Source organism: Taurulus bubalis (assembly GCF_910589615.1).
Source record: "Taurulus bubalis genome assembly, chromosome: 15".
Taxonomy (NCBI): Eukaryota; Metazoa; Chordata; class Actinopteri; order Perciformes; family Cottidae; genus Taurulus; species Taurulus bubalis.
In genome coordinates, this window is record NC_136603.1 from 24,164,803 (window position 1) to 24,182,651 (window position 17,849).

Below are 17,849 nucleotides of genomic sequence, written 5' to 3' on the forward strand. Positions count from 1 at the left end.
AACCTGTGATTCAAAAGTTTCTGCGGCTGTGAGTCATGTGGAAGTTGAACATCCATTTACTGTGAAAGCAAAGAGCACTTGTGCTTTTTGTCCGTGTATACAGATAAATAAGGTTGGATGAGTAGATACAGTCTCTCTACTGTTATGGAACGATAAATATAGATCTCCATGTTTCATGGCCTGGATTTTATTCGAAAATCCATTGCCGTCTTTCACATTCCTAATTTGATCAATTCCGAGCAATCCCTTGGAAAAAGTCAAATCAATATGATTTCAAGTACGTTGAAAGCGGTACATCTTTCTCTTTTTTTTGTCCTGCTCCTTAATACATCAAATGCATGTTTACAGCGTGCAGTATAAATAAAATTCACCCTAAGTGGTTGTGCCAGGTCATGGATGCTGGCGCTCTCGTCGGGCCCTGGACGGCCTTAATTCCTTCTGTCAGGCGGTAATCAGGTCTGTTTCACATAACGGACCATTAGTTTAAAGAGCAGATCGGCTCTCGGCGCTGCTGACAATGGACAGAGTGTGTGTGTGTGTGTGTGTGTGTGTGTGTGTGTGCTGTGGTGAGAGGGGGGGAGGTATCTCTGAATGCCAAACCTGACCTGGCAGGGTTAGCATAGCACGGCTGTAGCATGCAGAGGAGGGAAATAGAGGAGGAGGCACGCATTCCAATCCGTTGGAGGAAAATGAGGCTGACGGGTCAGAGTGTGCCCTGAAGATGTTTCTATTTTAACTCCATTCAAATCCGTAATCACTGGCCTCTGCATGAACCCACTCCACTTTACCACACAGAGAAAAAAGAAACAAACCTTGAGAAGGAAGTGGTTTGTTTCCGACTTGCCCCTGGTGGCCGCTGGACTCCAGCCCCGCCTCCCGCTTGGTCGGGCTCTTCCTCTACGGCCCGCTCCACGCAGCTCCTTCTAAAACGTGAGTGCACGCCGCGTTGGCGAGCTAGAGGACAACTCTGCGCCGGCCTCCGCCTGCCGTGGAGTTGCATCAACGCTCACTGCCACAGCAGATAATTAGAAACACGGGGAGGCAAAAGTCACACCAGTACCGGAGCGTTGCAGTTTCCCAGAGCCCCAGAGGAAGCGAGGAGGGCATCTCTGTCCGGCCACGTCTGGACGAGAGGTGGGGGGTTCGGGCCCAACACTACTCCTTACCCTAATAGCTTAAGACACATCCAGCATTTGCTTTCATCTCTCAGGGGGAGCGCTGACACAAACCATTTTCATCCCCTCTGCCCCCCCCACCCTTTATTCTGCCCATCCACACATGTTCACTTCTCTTGTTGATCCGTTTTCTCTCACATTGGAGTCAGAAAACAAGTGAGAGGAAGACGAGCCTTTGGAGACGAATGGAGCACTGCTTGTCATGTTCCCACCCCCGGGCTCATGGCGTTCAGGAGGGCAGCAGCCCATTAATGCGGGACATTGTTTAGTTCCAACGTATGCTGGAAGAATAATATTTGTGAGGAGCGAGGAAAGCTGTGTAACTAAGGGTGAAATGGTTTCCAATGATTGCCATACCATCATACCATGAGAATAACCGGCGTTTGTTTCCCCGTGTGACGTCTGGATGTCAGCAGTCTGCTCCATGAGGCACATGTCAGTGGGACCGGGATGTGGCCCGCGCCTCCGGGCAAACTCTGCTTTTGGGATTTTTTTTCTTCTCCTCACGCCGCCCTCCAATCCTCCACCCAATCAGGCTCACTCAGCAAGCCCCCGCGCCCATGCACCAGCGACATGGCATTTGCACTGCTGAGGAGAATGTGAGCTAATGAAAGTGTAAAGCCTGTGGTCACTAGAGTATAAAATTCACATTTGGCCAAGACCGGCTGTGCAATCTGATATTATGAGCCCCGCCGCAGAGAGAGAGAGAGAGAGAGAGAGAGAGAGAGAGAGAAAGGACTGCAAATAGCACTCAAAAAGACAAACACAGGAGAAAGACGCAGTTGAAATGGAATGATTTCATGCTACCGACAGCAGGACTCGCATTTTGTTTTCCCTTATTCGTCTCTGTGGAGGAAGAGTGAAGTGTACCACACTCCATGCAACGATGTGGAGTACAAATGTGAAAACAAAAAAAACAAAAAGGGCGGAGCTGTTGCGACAGACACCTCGTGGAGGTGGCCCAGTCTCTGCCCAAAAGACAGAAGGGATGACGCGGACGAGCGAGACCCAAGGTACCGTACGCCGCCATCTTGTTTCTTGTGTACGCGGAGGGACCGCTTGCCCTCGTTAAATGGAGGTTTGCTGTTGAAAGGAATGAGTTCAGAGGACGTATGAAGACGTGCCGCAAAGTAAATAAATAAATAAAAAGCCTCTTCCTGTCGTGACGGAGCCCACCGTCCTGTAGATGGAGAGATGTCTGTGCAATGAGAATAAATGAAAGAAACCTAATTAGATCTCTTTTGTACCTCCTGTTCCTGCAGTGGAAGTTACTTATCACACACTCGTCTTTTCCATCTCCTCACTCAGCAGCCCAATTCGCCTAATTGTGTTTTTTTTCTTTTCTCTAAGAAGTTATTCAAAAAGGAAAGTCAAAAGTAGAAGGAGTAAAGCAGCATAACATTATCTCCATGGCGGCTCTCAAATTTAAGAACAGCAGGATGCGTTTGGTCTTTTGTTGAATCACTAGCTCCACTTCATGCAGGTCAAAAGTTCACGCACGTTAAGAGCGGTTGACCTATTTCCTCTCTAAACTTCTTCAGTTGGTCCTCTAGCCTCTGTCCACTCACATTACTCACTGGTGGCTGTTCTCAGCAGTGAAGCGCTGCAGCCTGCCGTTAGTGACACGAGGATGAATCATTCCTCCAGTACTCCAGCATGAGGCTGTGGTCCGGGTGTTGTGTTGTAGTGTTATTGGGGTGTTGTGTTGTTGTGTTATTGTGGTGTTGTGCAGTTGTGGTGTTGGGTTGTTTGTCAGGATACCAGAACATCTACTGGGCTGAATTTCACGAGGCTTGGTGAACGGATGGAGCACGGCCCAACAGGAGCCCCTTGTGTTTAGGGTGGATCTGAGTCACAGGCGGATGCCACGAATATTTTCCCCTTTCACGAACACTGTGAGAGGTCATGACCTTTGTGAGGTCTGCACTCACTGAGGGCCATAATATAATATAGATAATAAGATAATGTTTACATCTTCATACTGCGCCTGCTCCCTCTGTGTCCCTGTAGTACAGTTAGTCCTGTTGATGTGATACTACTATTACTACTACTACTACTACTACTACTACTACTACTACTACTAAAACTACTACTACTACTACTACTACTGCTACTACTAAAGCTACTATTACTACTACTACTTCTACTAAAACTACTACTACTGCTACTACTACTACTACTACTAAAACTACTACTACTACTACTACTTCTACTAAAACTACTACTACTACTACTACTACTACTACTACTACTTCTACTAAAACTACTACTACTACTACTACTACTACTACTACTAAAACTACTACTACTACTACCTACTAAAACTACTACTGCTACTACTACTACTACTACTACTAAAACTACTACTACTACTAAAACTACTACTACTACTACTAAAACTACTACTACTAAAACTACTACTACTACTAAAACTACTACTACTACTACTAAAACTACTACTATTACCACTACTACTACTACTACTGCTGCTACTACTACTAAAACTACTACTACTACTGCTACTACTACTACTACTACTACTACGACTGCTGCTACTACTACTACTACTACTACTACTACTACTACTACTACTACTACTACTACGACTGCTGCTACTACTACTACTACTACTACTACTACTACTACTACTACTACTAAAACTACTACTACTACTACTACTAAAACTACTACTAATACTACTACTACTACTAAAACTACTACTACTACTACTACTACTAAAACTACTACTACTACACTACTACTACTACTACTACTACTACTACTACTACTAAAACTAAAACTACTACTACTACACTACTACTACTACTACTACTACTACTACTACTACTACTACTACTTCTACTAAAACTATTACTACTACTAAAACTACTACTACTACTACTACTACTACTACTACTACTACTACTACTAAAACTACTACTACTGCCACTACTACTACTACTAAAACTACTACTACTACTACTACTCGTACTACGGTAGCTACTCGTACTAGGGCAGCTACTCATATAGGGTGACCAGACGTGTGGATTTAGGCCGGACGTTTAAACAACTACTGTTGTTGAGTAAAATGTACTTTTAGGATGTTTTCAGGCGAGAATTTAGTTGTGTAAGCATCAAATCTGTGGTCGGTTGGTCAAGAATCAGCTTACCTAAAAAGATACGCTGACGGGTTGAGGTCCTGCTCGGGGACCGGTGAGCCCCGTCAGCACCGGGCCGTCAGCGCTCTGCTGCCCACCGAGAGCAGCCTGATCTCGGCAGGACTTTTTGAAATGATCCGCTGGCTCCGATATAATTCAGTTTTGAGGATCTAACGAGCAATATTTATTAGTTTATTATTTATTCACAGTAACGTTACATCAGTAGTTTGACAGAGGGAAAGGTTAAGATTCATAACTTAATGTTTTAATTTAACTTTTACTTTGAACTACAGCGGTGTCTTTTTACTTTTGATCGAATTGATTGCAATTATATGTGTATCAATATCAATATATAAGTATATATATAAAATACATTTAAAAAATACATATTAATTAATTGTTAATTACAATTAATAATTACATATTAATAATATATTACATATATAATATATTACATATATAATATATATATATATATATATATATATATATATATATATATATATATATATATTAAAAGAAATACATATTAATTAATTGCTAAAGCAGGGTATGCTCCAAGGAGATCAATTACGTTAAAAAGGGCTTACATCCCCTCTCTTTATACTTAATACAATCAAACTGCACCCCTTATATGCAATTATTCACAGCCTCACAAAATACCGCATAGTGTCCTCCTTTTTGGTGTTATGGATATGGTCACCCTATACTCATAGCTATACTACTACGGCAGCTACTGATACTAAAAAAGTGCTCTCACATGAACAACTACAACGTCAAAATGTGTTAAGCTATACAAAAAAATATACAGTGTGTATATATATATATATATATATATATATATATATATATATATATATATATATATTATATATATTTCATACAGGTGCCTTTTTATGTTTCTATTTAATATTCATTTTGATTTACTGTTCAAAGTATAAAGCATAAACCACCACTTAAGCTAGGTTTGCAGGACTTTTTTTGTAGTTGAGTATTTTCATTGATTCATTATTATTTACTTGAGCAAAAGATCAGAATTCTTATTTTTTACATGTCGCCATGATGCTTCATCACCAGTCTGCTCTCAGTCCCGGGTCAGAAGAGGAGAGGTTCATAAAAGATGGGGCCGGTTTAGCGTAGGCGCCACTTGTTGTTCCCAGCAGAACGACGTGCGTGTGCAGGAAGGGCATCGTGAAGGGAGTGTGTGTGCAGGTAGGGCATCGTGAAGGGAGTGTGTGTGCAGGTAGGGCATCGTGAAGGGCGTGTGTGTGCAGGGTGAGCATCGTGAAGGGCGTGTGTGTGCAGGTAGGGCATCGTGAAGGGAGTGTGTGTGCAGGTAGGGCATCGTGAAGGGAGTGTGTGTGCAGGTAGGGCATCGTGAAGGGAGTGTGTGTGCAGGGTGAGCATCGTGAAGGGCGTGCATGTCCAGGGTGAGCATCGTGAAGGGAGTGTGTGTGCAGGAAGGGCATTGTGAAGGGAGTGCGTGTGCAGGGTGAGCATCGTGAAGGGAGTGCGTGTGCAGGGTGAGCATCGTGAATGGAGTGCGTGTGCAGGGTGAGCATCGTGAATGGAGTGCGTGTGCAGGGTGAGCATCGTGAATGGAGTGCGTGTGCAGGGTGAGCATCGTGAAGAGCGTGCGTGTGCAGGGTGAGCATCGTGAAGGGCGTGCGTGTGCAGGGTGAGCATCGTGAATGGAGTGCGTGTGCAGGGTGAGCATCGTGAAGGGCGTGCGTGTGCAGGGTGAGCATCGTGAAGGGCGTGCGTGTGCAGGGTGAGCATCGTGAAGGCCGTGCGTGTGCAGGGTGAGCATCGTGAAGGGCCAAGCTGGCAATTATAATCAGGCAGGAGCAGAATTACAGCCATACCTTTATGATTGCATGCTATCGCGTTTCACTGCGCCTGGAACACAAACTCTGCTGGCCCTCAGTCTGGAGCGCTCCTCGGAGTACAGCGTGTATTATGTTGTACTTACACATACTCAGCTGTACATATGAGACACGGAGGACAGGAGGATCTGAGAGGATCTGAGAGGCAGCTCTTTCCTTTTTTCTTTTCTTTGTATCTATCAAGTTCACTCAGGGTGTATGTAGGCCAGCGTGTGCCAGAGAGCACAGCGGCCCTTCAGCTATAGGCCATCACTGTGATGGGGAAACCTCTCTCTCTCTCTCTCTCTCTCTCTCTCTCTCTCTCTCTCTCTCTCTCTCTCTCTCTCTCTCTCTCTCTCTCTGTCTCTCCCATATCTGTATATAAGCAGGTGAAGCTGTGGTCTCAGGTGGGCGGGTCAGCTCGTATAACAGAGGTCACAGTATAGATTGGAGAGCAGGAACAGGATGTAAAGGTGAGCTGCAGAAAAACACAGCATTTAAAATGCTCTATGTGTGTAAAATCTAACATTTTACCTCATTAAATATATACATATATATATATATATATATATATATATATATATATATATATATATATATATATATATATATATATATATACATATACAGAGTATTTAACTTAGTATTTAAACATACATATGTATATATACTGTATTTATATATATATATTCAATTCATTTCAGTTTATTTTGTATAGCCCAAAATCCCAAATCCCAAATGATCCTCAGAGGGCTTTACAATCTGTACACAGACGACATCCCTGTCCCAGGACCTCACATCGGATCAGGAAAAAATCCTCCCCAAAAAACAGAAAATAAATATATATATTCATATATAACTATATCCTACTATTTTTACATATAAGAAAATGTCTAAGATGCAATTATTAAAAACAAACACCAAAGTGAACTGTATACTCATGCAATCAAATATTCATGAAAACTCTCCAAATTGGAATTTAAATTAATTACATCTCTATTGACTGTGATTCTTAAATGTTGCTTTAGGTATTCAATGATTATGTTCCAGCAGTAATAAGTATTACCCACATGAAAACATTGCAATAAGAGTTTAAAAATTACGGGGAAAGTGCCGTCTTATTTCTCAGCAAAGACATTTTCACATTTTAAACTAGTTGAAAATAGTATGAAAAAAACAAAACAGATGATGTATGTATTAAAACATATACATAAAATATACATTTTAAAAAGTATGTATGTGTGTGTGGGGGGTCAGAATAAAATAAAAAGCATGATACACTTTTTGTAAGAAATTAATTTAATGTAGAGTCCGAATCTCAGTATCATGCTTCGTCTCAAATCTTATTATTAATCTAATTTTATTTGTTGCCATTTTACATTAAAACATTTAAACATGTCCTTTTCTCAACATGATTTTTCTCATCTTGCATAACAGCATGGCTTTGCTAGTCTGATTATACATTACATTATTAATATGTGTATTAGTAGTAGTAGTAGAAGTAGTTTTAAAATATGAATAATTATTTTGTGTTATTATTATTATGAATAATACATGTGGTTGGGTATATGTCCTCCTGTACTCGGGATCATGGGATGCAAGCTGTACGCTTTTGTCTGACCTCTTGTTGCTATGACAACAACAGACACGAAGGAATGTAACATTGAAATGACATTGGCTACTTTTCCATGTAAATATGATTCATGTTCATGCGTTTTGCTGGAATGTCACCTTGCATAAAACCTGCATTATTTTCGAGGTGAAAGTGAAACATTTTAACACGAGAGGAGACGCTCTCCGTGTTGTGTCCGCCGCTGGTTGAGTGGCGAGAGTGGCGAGGTCCCCGAGTGGTCACCCAGAGGTCACCAGAGGTCACCGAGAGGCAGCAGTCTCCAAAACACAGACCCCTGAGACGCCGAGGGGACGAGGAAACACTCAAAGGCAGAAATCAAAGCTCACCTCATATGCATTTGTGCTCCATTGGGGCTTTGGAGCGGGTTGAAAAGGCTGCGTGGAGGAAAAGGTAATGCACTTTCACGGTGGCAGGCGTACACGGCATTTCAGCCGGCAGAGAGAGACTCTGCCCTTTTTCCATCACAGCTTTAAGCCCACACTCCTCCGGCAGGCCGGAGTGGAATCCGCTCCGACACGGCGACCCCTCCCCCGCCCGGTTTCCACGGCCCGGCCTCGCAAGAGGGAAGGAAAGTTCACACTATAGCGATGCCGGCCTCGGGCGCTCAGCCTTGTTCAGAGGAGGAGAATGATTCCGCAGGTGAACACCTTGGACCCCCACACAGTGAGGGCTTCGGCTGTGAGGAGCCGAGTGTTAGAGGAGTTCTGAGTTTGAATGCTGTGGAGAAACCAGCAGCTTTTCACCCATAAATCCTCTCATATTCAGCGGGTTGCCATAAATCCTCGTGCCACGGACTCAACTTTGAAAATGTTCAGCGAAGTCTTCCTGCGAGCAGAAATCTGAATCCAACTCAACTCAGTTGAATTTAACAGAATTGAACTCTTCCACATGAGAGACATCTGAGTCAGTCTGAAAGTATAAAGAGGGGACAATCTACTTAAAAATGATTGTTTAAGTTCATATATATTTTACTCAATTTGTGAAATATCATGTATTAAATTATATAATTAATATGAAGAGTTGAACTATATAAATGTCAATGTTTTAATTTAAGTTTTATTGTGAAAAAGAACGGTATCAAACTTAGAATTAAGGAAATGTAGCTTAAATTAAATTAAAATAGGAAATCACATTTCTCTGTAAATAGCGTTAAACTTATCAATGTAAATGTTTGAATACTTAAACATTTTAGTTTTACTCCAAAAATCTAAACGACATGGCATTGTGAAAAAAAAATCAAAAAAATGAAATGTGTTGAATGTTAAATTCAACTTTAATCATCTTTTAATATTATTATATATTTGGTATTACCTTATGTGAAAAATAATTGTACTATTTTATTGTGTAAAAACCTCTAATGAATATGTCAAATACAAATATAAGGCAAATGTAACTTAACTGTAAGTTTGATACAATTATTAAATATGAAATTACATTTGAACATTTTAATTATTAAACACTTTTAAAATGAAGTTTTTTTTCTGTACCACATTAATATACATAATTAAATATTGAATATATGTATCCATAAAAAGAGATGAACGGTTTAATTGTTTAAAAACTTTTAAAAGGAAGTTTTATTGTGTACATTAATATACATACTTAAATACAAAATTAAATGAAAGTATCCATCAGAAGAGTTGAACTGTTTAAATACTTTTTAAAGTTAAGTTTTGTTATAAGAAAAATCTTGAACAAATGTGAAACCGTCACTGTATTTTAGTTCAAAATATTGAACCCAAAGAGAACGTTTGCTGGTCAGCTGTTCTGACAGCAAAGTGGATACATTGTTGCTTTTTTCATCCTTTAACGTAATTATGTATCAAAGCAAATATGTCAGAACTTCAGTCACTTCCTGTACAGCGCGGTGCAGAGGATTAATAACGACGGGTCCATTAGTCTGATAGTGTGACTGGATGCGGGCGCCGTAGCGTTCGGCTCAGCTAGCGGTTCTCCGCCGGCGCCCGTTTGTCCGGTAGACGGAGCACTCGCTCCGCATCAGATCAGCGAGGCCTGATGACGGCTCCTGGATGTGACACAACGGTGGCAGCGAGTGGGCTGACCGAGCACTCACCTCCCAAAACACTTCATTTATTTATTTCCTCTCTGGATTCAAGCGTTAACCTACATAGCAGCTTGGCGCTGTAGCGCTGGCGGCCCCTTGATACAGATACGATGGAGGGGCCGAGGGAGGACGACAATGGGCTCCGTCGCTCATTACTGAGATATCGCTCAGACCTTGATTGAGCGGTATTGAGTTTAGCCGCTGAAGCGCGTCGCGCTATATTGAATAACTTGGTGGCCTAATCAAAACTAAATTATTTCCATATCATCAGCGGGGACTGCCAGAGACAATTGGAGTCATCGTTCTCCTGGTTTGTTTAGCGGTCAGTCAGGTTGTCTTTGGATTACACTTTAACCTTTAATGGCTTTGTTATATACACGATACTACTATACTACTATACTACTGTACTACTGTACTACTGTACTACTATACTACTATACTACTGTACTACTGTACTACTGTACTACTATACTACTATACTACGATGCTACTGTACTATTATACTTCTATACTATTGTACTAATATACTACTGTACTACTATACTACTATACTACTGTACTACGATACTACTATACTACGATACTACTATACTTGATACTACTATACTACGATACTACTATACTATGATACTACTATACTCCATAGTGCTAATGCAATGTTGAATAACCTGCATGTTGTGCTCTTGATGGAGATAGTTGTCAGGATTTAATCTACAAGTATTGTATTGATGCTCATACTTTCTGTGGACATTATTCTCAGGCACCTTCATGTCCTTAAAATATTTTGTCCGAAGGAAAAGTATTCTAAGATGCGTTTCCTTCAGAAAAAGACGAGGGCTGCTGTAGAATAACACGTTGTGTGTTTATTTTTATTATAGGATTCAGAGTTGATTTTAAGGAGGCCTTTGGGAATAGTCTAATAGATAGTCTAAATATTCTCAAATCCATTCATATTGTTTCTCTGTATTCTTTTTAGGTTTTTATTCAGTTTAGTTTTCAGCCGGGGAAATTGAGGAGGGGAAAACATTTCTTTGTGTTTTTATTCCCGCCAACAATATTCCATAACTTTATTTTACAACGTGTCTGTTCTCCTAAATTCACCAAAAGGTACCATGAGAGAATGCCTCGTTTGCATATTTAAACATACAAGTATTAATTGTATGTTCAAACAGAGTAATACAAAATCAGAATGGTCTTGATGTAAGGTGATGTGGATCAGTGAAATGCTCTTTAAAGGCTGTTTTCTCTCATAAATCTCCTTCAGTAGAACGATCACACGGTTTATAGTTTGTTCATATCGCACTCATAGCTCACTTGTATTTGTGATGTTGGGCTATATAAAATAAACTGAATTGAATTGAATTGAATAGCCTGATTTATACAATTCTTCTAAAAGCATGATGACGTTTTTGTAATTTTTTTTGGGCTGTTGGCTGTTCTATTTAAATATATATTTATTTAAAATGACTCTAATATGTCAACAGCATGGAACAATAATATAAAGCAGGCTTCAGCAGACGTCCACATGTTTAGTCAGGAAAATGATTCATTTGCATTCTAAACATACAAAATAAATGTACAAAAAGTAATGGTTTTAATAAAAGTATGGTGGATGATATGTACTCATTACTGTGAGTACAGATATATTTATCATGTTCATGTGTTCACACAAATATGCAAATACACAAATAGTTTTATAGCCATATTGTAATAATAACATCAGCTGGTGGATTTACTCAAGTGGCTGTCTCCAGAACATGCAGACCATAATAAGTTGCTCCTGATTTACCTACGTATATTAAATTATCTAAATTATTGTTGTTCCATTTCATTGTTGATCCTAATATATACTGTGTGTGTTAAGTGCATGCATGCATATACAGTATATATATATATATATATTATACTGTATTATATATTATACTGTATATATATATTTATTTATTTATTTATTATGTAAATACAAATACACATATATTTAATTTAGTTTATTTTGTACAGCCCAAAATCACAAATCCCCGATTATCCTTAGAGAACTTTACAGTCTGTACACGTAACATCTCTGTCGGACTTGGCTTCTAAATGCCACTTCTAGTCCATTGACTTGAGAACTGCACATTAATGGTCGAGTTGGCAGAAACAGACTTTGCATCATCGTCATGTTGACGGTTAAACCACCAACTGGTTCGTTATAACATTACAAAGCTGCTCATACATGTATTGGTTCATAATATTAATTACTAAGTTCCAAATAATTACCAAGTTCTAAGACTTGATTTTGACATCAGATAATTTGTTGTATCACGTTTATATTGTATAAAGTACAATTAAAATAAAGTATCATAGTTTGACTTCCACCTTGCTGCCCTGTTTTTTCCACTGCTGCTGAACATGGAGTGTGTGAGTGTCATGGAGTATCTGACATGCAGCTCACTGTGGAACCTCAACGTGTTCTGATGGAGGCACACACTCGCCACACACTCGCCACACACTCGCCACACACTCGCCACACACTCGCCACACACTCAGAACCAGGCCAGACACAGAGTACTACGAGGGACTCCAAGAACCGGGTGTGTGTTGGTGGAGGTTTCGGCGTGGAGCTCCGACTTGGGCCGCACGGCACAAGGAGCGTCTCAGGGGGCCGAAGAGGCATCGTCATCATCACCATCACCATCATCATCATCATCATCATCATCATCATCATCATCATCATCATCATCTTCAGAAGACACGGATATGAAAAAGAAAGTGCTCTCAGGACGGCCTTCCTCTCGACAGGAAGTCGGGGCTGCTGGACGAGTCGGTAACTAACATGGCGCCGTCGCTCCGCCATGATGAACTCCACATGAACTCCACCCGGATGAACCCGCCCCTATCTGTGAGGGCTCAGCAGATCGGGCCACGTGATTGGACGAGGCCGGCGCTGCTTGTTGGGAGATTACTGAAGCGGCTCGGGGCGGCCATGTCAGTCAGAGGAGCGTAATCGCTCCACAGGCTTTTTAATTATTGTAATATCTGATGAGTCTCGCTGCCGGGGCCGAGAGGCCGGACGCGTGTCGTTTTTATTTCATTTATTTCCTGTATATTGTGTAGAATTATGAGGTGTGAGGCATGTGAGATACGCGTTAAATAATAAAATATGGATTACAGTCAGAATTACAAGATTGTTTCATTATTTTAATAATATGAACAATAATAAAATAGTATTATTACTTATAGGAAATAATATAAAATACAAATGAACATTATTATAAATATGTATAGAGTCAATATCTGAGGTCTTTTTTTATTCAATAAAGGATTTTAACTCCTGACAGTGAACTTATTGAGATGCGTTTGTGTTTGAACTTCTCTGCATTTGAAATGTTTTGCATTTTATCCTTAAAGCGTCTGTGTACTTAGAGAAGCGCTATAAAAGTTAGAATTATTATTATTGTTATTCTGTCACTGAAAAATGAGCTTCAATAAATAAAAACATTCATAACTGTTTATTATGGAAGAAGAACTCTCAAAAGTAAAGTATTAGTACATGAATAAATAAGTTATGTTCCCTATGCTTTTATTGTTTCTAGTATGAATAATATACTATGTATATAAATAATACAATACGATGATGACACACTATATTTATGCTTGTTTTATTTAATTTATATTTTGAATTGAATAATTTGGATTTGTGAAATGCAACATTTATTTTGAAATTATTAAAGAGCATAAAAATAATAAATATATTGTATTTGTATATACACAATATAATATAGTATAAATTAAATATAGATAACGAATATATATATAATATTAATAAAACATATATATTACTTGTATGCTCTCCTGTTACTTTAATATTTGTAATTAGATTTTTGCTTCGTCAAATGCTAAATTAAAGTTGAATATGTTTTAATTATTTAAATGTTTATATGTAGCGTCAGTCAGTAAATATAAGTATCTACACTTGTGTTTGTGTCTCTATTGTATTATGATATTTAAAAACAGAAACAAATTATTATGTGTATTTAACCAAATAAAAAAATATATAAACCAAAATCCTTATTTCCTTTCAACATGACATGAAGTGAGTTATTGAATAGACATCAGAACATTGTGGATGAAACCAGCCGAGGGTCCAGAGGTTCTCTGTGTTCGCTTCACCTTTCATGGATTTAAACACAAACAACTTATCCAAAGCCGGCTGACCTCGTCGTGTTCAGACGAACTCGTCAGGGTTCAGGCAGAGTTGAGGGATGCTGATGCAGATTCCTGTGATAGGCCGGCGATGGCGGCGGCGTGATGATGGTGATGATGATGATGATGGTGAGGAGGAGGCGCCTCAGCTCCCTCCTCCTGCCACACTAACCCCGGCCTGAACTCCTGATGTGTCTGTCCCACGGGCCTTTTCCTCTCCCCCAAACTGTCACGCGCTTTTTGAATGTGTGTGTGTGTGTGTGTGTGTGTGTGTGTGTGTGTGTGTGTGTGTGTGTCCACCGCCCGCAGCCTTCCAGGCTCCCGACCACTGAGTTTGCTTTTGCAAATGGAAGCAATGTTTCCCTTCTCTTTTTGTCTCTCTTCACCGCTTCTCCTTTCACCCCGGAGCAAAAGGCTGAGACCAAAGGAAGAAGAAGAAGAAGAAGAAGAAGAAGAAGAAGAAGAAGAAGAAGAAGAAGAAGGAGAAGAAGAAGGAGAAGGAGAAGAAGAAGGAGAAGAAGAAGAAGAAGAAGAAGAAGAAGAAGAAGGAGAAGAAGGAGAAGAAGAAGAAGAAGAAGAAGAAGAAGAAGAAGAAGAAGGAGGAGGAGGATGACAAACATTTCTGTGCCAGATTGTTTTGTGAAAACATAATTTAGCTGTTACTGTTAAAGTGATCCATTCACATAGATCTCTGGTCTTGGTTCCTATGCTGCCGCACATCGTGAGCCTGTGGGTGAGGCGTGAGTCTGCCCACTGGTGTCGGCGTTCCCAGAGTTCCCAGAGTTCCATCGGCAGCGGGCTGAGTGAGTCCGTCCCCGGCCGGTGGGGGCGCCCCAGCCCCACCGGAGCTGCTGGTGGGCCTTTAGCTCTGTTTCTCTAAGCCGGGTTTAGCACGAGGCAACAGCTGGCACAAGTTTATAGAAGGAGGCCGTTGGTGGGGGGCGGGGCTACAAGAATCCCCCTCTTCTTCCCTCAGATAATCCCGACCCTCTGACCCCGCCGTGGCCGGCGGCGGGGCTCGAGCACAATGAGGTCCAGCAGCGGAGGGATGGAGCTAAACAAGCCCGCTCTGGTTTGAGGGGAAAGTGTGACCCTGAAGAACGGGTCCTTCTCTCTAATCGGGTCGTTCACTTCATCCATTCTTTTTCTCCTTTCTTCTCATCGTAATTCAGAGGCTTTTCAATATTCGTCAGATATGTGACGGCATTGAGATGCTTCGGTTCTTCCTTTTTCATCTCCACTTATTGTCTTTTGTCATTTTATTTTCTAATCCTTCCAGAAGCTCACATTGCATCCACTACTATTTAATCATTATGATAGTTCATACAGTTATGAAAAGATAAACTGTACGACAATGTGTTTACAGCCGATACCCCTAAATAAATTAAAGAATAAACATTAACATTAACGTTTGATCCAAGTTAGTGTTGTCCATTAATGCAACAGTAATATTAAAATGTGTGTTATGACCTGGTGCTGCAGTTATTTATGTTATGAATAACATAATGACAAATTACATTTAAACAATTATAAAAAGGTATGTTATATGCAAATGATAATTAATGTCAATTAAAATGAAAAGGACATTTATGTATAATTATATAATTATATAAAACTAGAGCTGTTCAGCTATTTGAAATATAAAAGTATTTCATCTCCATAGTGCCAATGTATTTAAAACTTTTATAAAATCCAGATACTTTTTTTAATGGTTTTAAATTGTGCATATTATATATGTAATAATTATAATAAAAACTAATTCAAACAAAGTCGACTGCATGATGTACAACTTTACCCAACTCTTTGTTCTGTTTTTATTTAATCACTTTACTACATTATTAAGTGTCCCAATAATATCCCAATAATATCATTTATATAGAATAAGCACAATAGCAGCTCATGTGTGTAACGATAAATAAATAAAATGATCTACAGACTAACTTTCTTTAAACACGTACAGAATGACACACGTTGGATTCAATGGATGAAGATTCTTCATCAACATGTTTATTGTTTCTGTCGGTTTGATGGACGACTCTCCTCTCGTGGTGTGAAGGGACCCTGCTCTCCTGTCAGAGGGACCCTGCTCTCCTGTCAGAGGGACCCTGCTCTCCTGGTGAAGGGACCCTGCTCTCCTGTCAGAGGGACCCTGCTCTCCTGGTGGAGGAACCCTGCTCTCCTGTCAGAGGGACCCTGCTCTCCTGTCAGAGGGACCCTGCTCTCCTGGTGAAGGGACCCTGCTCTCCTGTTAGAGGGACCCTGCTCTCCTGGTGAAGGGACCCTGCTCTCCTGTTAGAGGGACCCTGCTCTCCTGGTGAAGGGACCCTGCTCTCCTGTTAGAGGGACCCTGCTCTCCTGTCAGAGGGACCCTGCTCTCCTGTTAGAGGGACCCTGCTCTCCTGTCAGAGGGACCCTGCTCTCCTGGTGAAGGGACCCTGGACTCCTGGTGGAGGAACCCTGCTCTCCTGTCAGAGGGACCCTGCTCTCCTGTTAGAGGGACCCTGGACTCCTGGTGGAGGAACCCTGCTCTCCTGTCAGAGGGACCCTGCTCTCCTGTTCGAGGGACCCTGCTCTCCTGGTGAAGGGACCCTGCTCTCCTGTTAGAGGGACCCTGGACTCCTGGTGGAGGAACCCTGCTCTCCTGGTGAAGGGACCCTGCTCTCCTGTTAGAGGGACCCTGGACTCCTGGTGGAGGAACCCTGCTCTCCTGTCAGAGGGACCCTGCTCTCCTGGTGAAGGGACCCTGCTCTCCTGTTAGAGGGACCCTGGACTCCTGGTGGAGGAACCCTGCTCTCCTGGTGAAGGGACCCTGCTCTCCTGTTAGAGGGACCCTGGACTCCTGGTGGAGGAACCCTGCTCTCCTGTCAGAGGGACCCTGCTCTCCTGTTAGAGGGACCCTGGACTCCTGTTGGAGGGACCCTGCTCTCCTGGTGGAGGGACCCTGCTCTTCTGTCAGAGGGACCCTGCTCTCCTGTTAGAGGGACCCTGCTCTCCTGGTGGAGGGACCCTGGACTCCTGGTGGAGGAACCCTGCTCTCCTGGTGGAGGGACCCTGCTCTGCTGTTGGAGGGACCCTGGACTCCTGGTGGAGGGACCCTGCTCTCCTGGTGGAGGGACCCTGCTCTCCTGGTGGAGGGACCCTGCTCTCCTGTTAGAGGGACCCTGCTCTCCTGTTAGAGGAACCCTGCTCTCCTGTTAGAGGGACCCTGCTCTGCTGTTGGAGGGACCCTGCTCTGCTGTTGGAGGGACCCTGCTCTCCTGGTGGAGGGACCCTGCTCTCCTGTTAGAGGGACCCTGCTCTCCTGTTAGAGGGACCTTGCTCTCCTGCTAGAGGGACCTTGCTCTCCTGGTGGAGGGACCCTGCTCTCCTGGTGGAGGGACCCTGCTCTGCTGTTGGAGGGACCCTGCTCTCCTGTTAGAGGGACCTTGGACTCCGGGCTCGGCACTTGAAATATGATAAGCTGCTCATGTATAACGTCCGGAGCGCTCAGCTTCCAGGCCGAGCGGCGTAGGAAGAGTCCAAGAGGAAAGAAAGGCTTTGTGGTTTAGAAATGGAAATGTACTTTTCATAGTTGAGGAATATTGAAAAAGTTTTGGCTGAATGAATATTTGTGTCATTGGGTACAGATATGACGGCATGCTTAAAAAACAAGAGGGTTCACTTGATGCATTTTTGAGGTTTAAGAAATTGAAAACAAAGAAATAAAAGAGGTATATTTTTATGTTTATGTTCCACAAGCTATGAAAACAACATTGTGGTCGGGCCGGC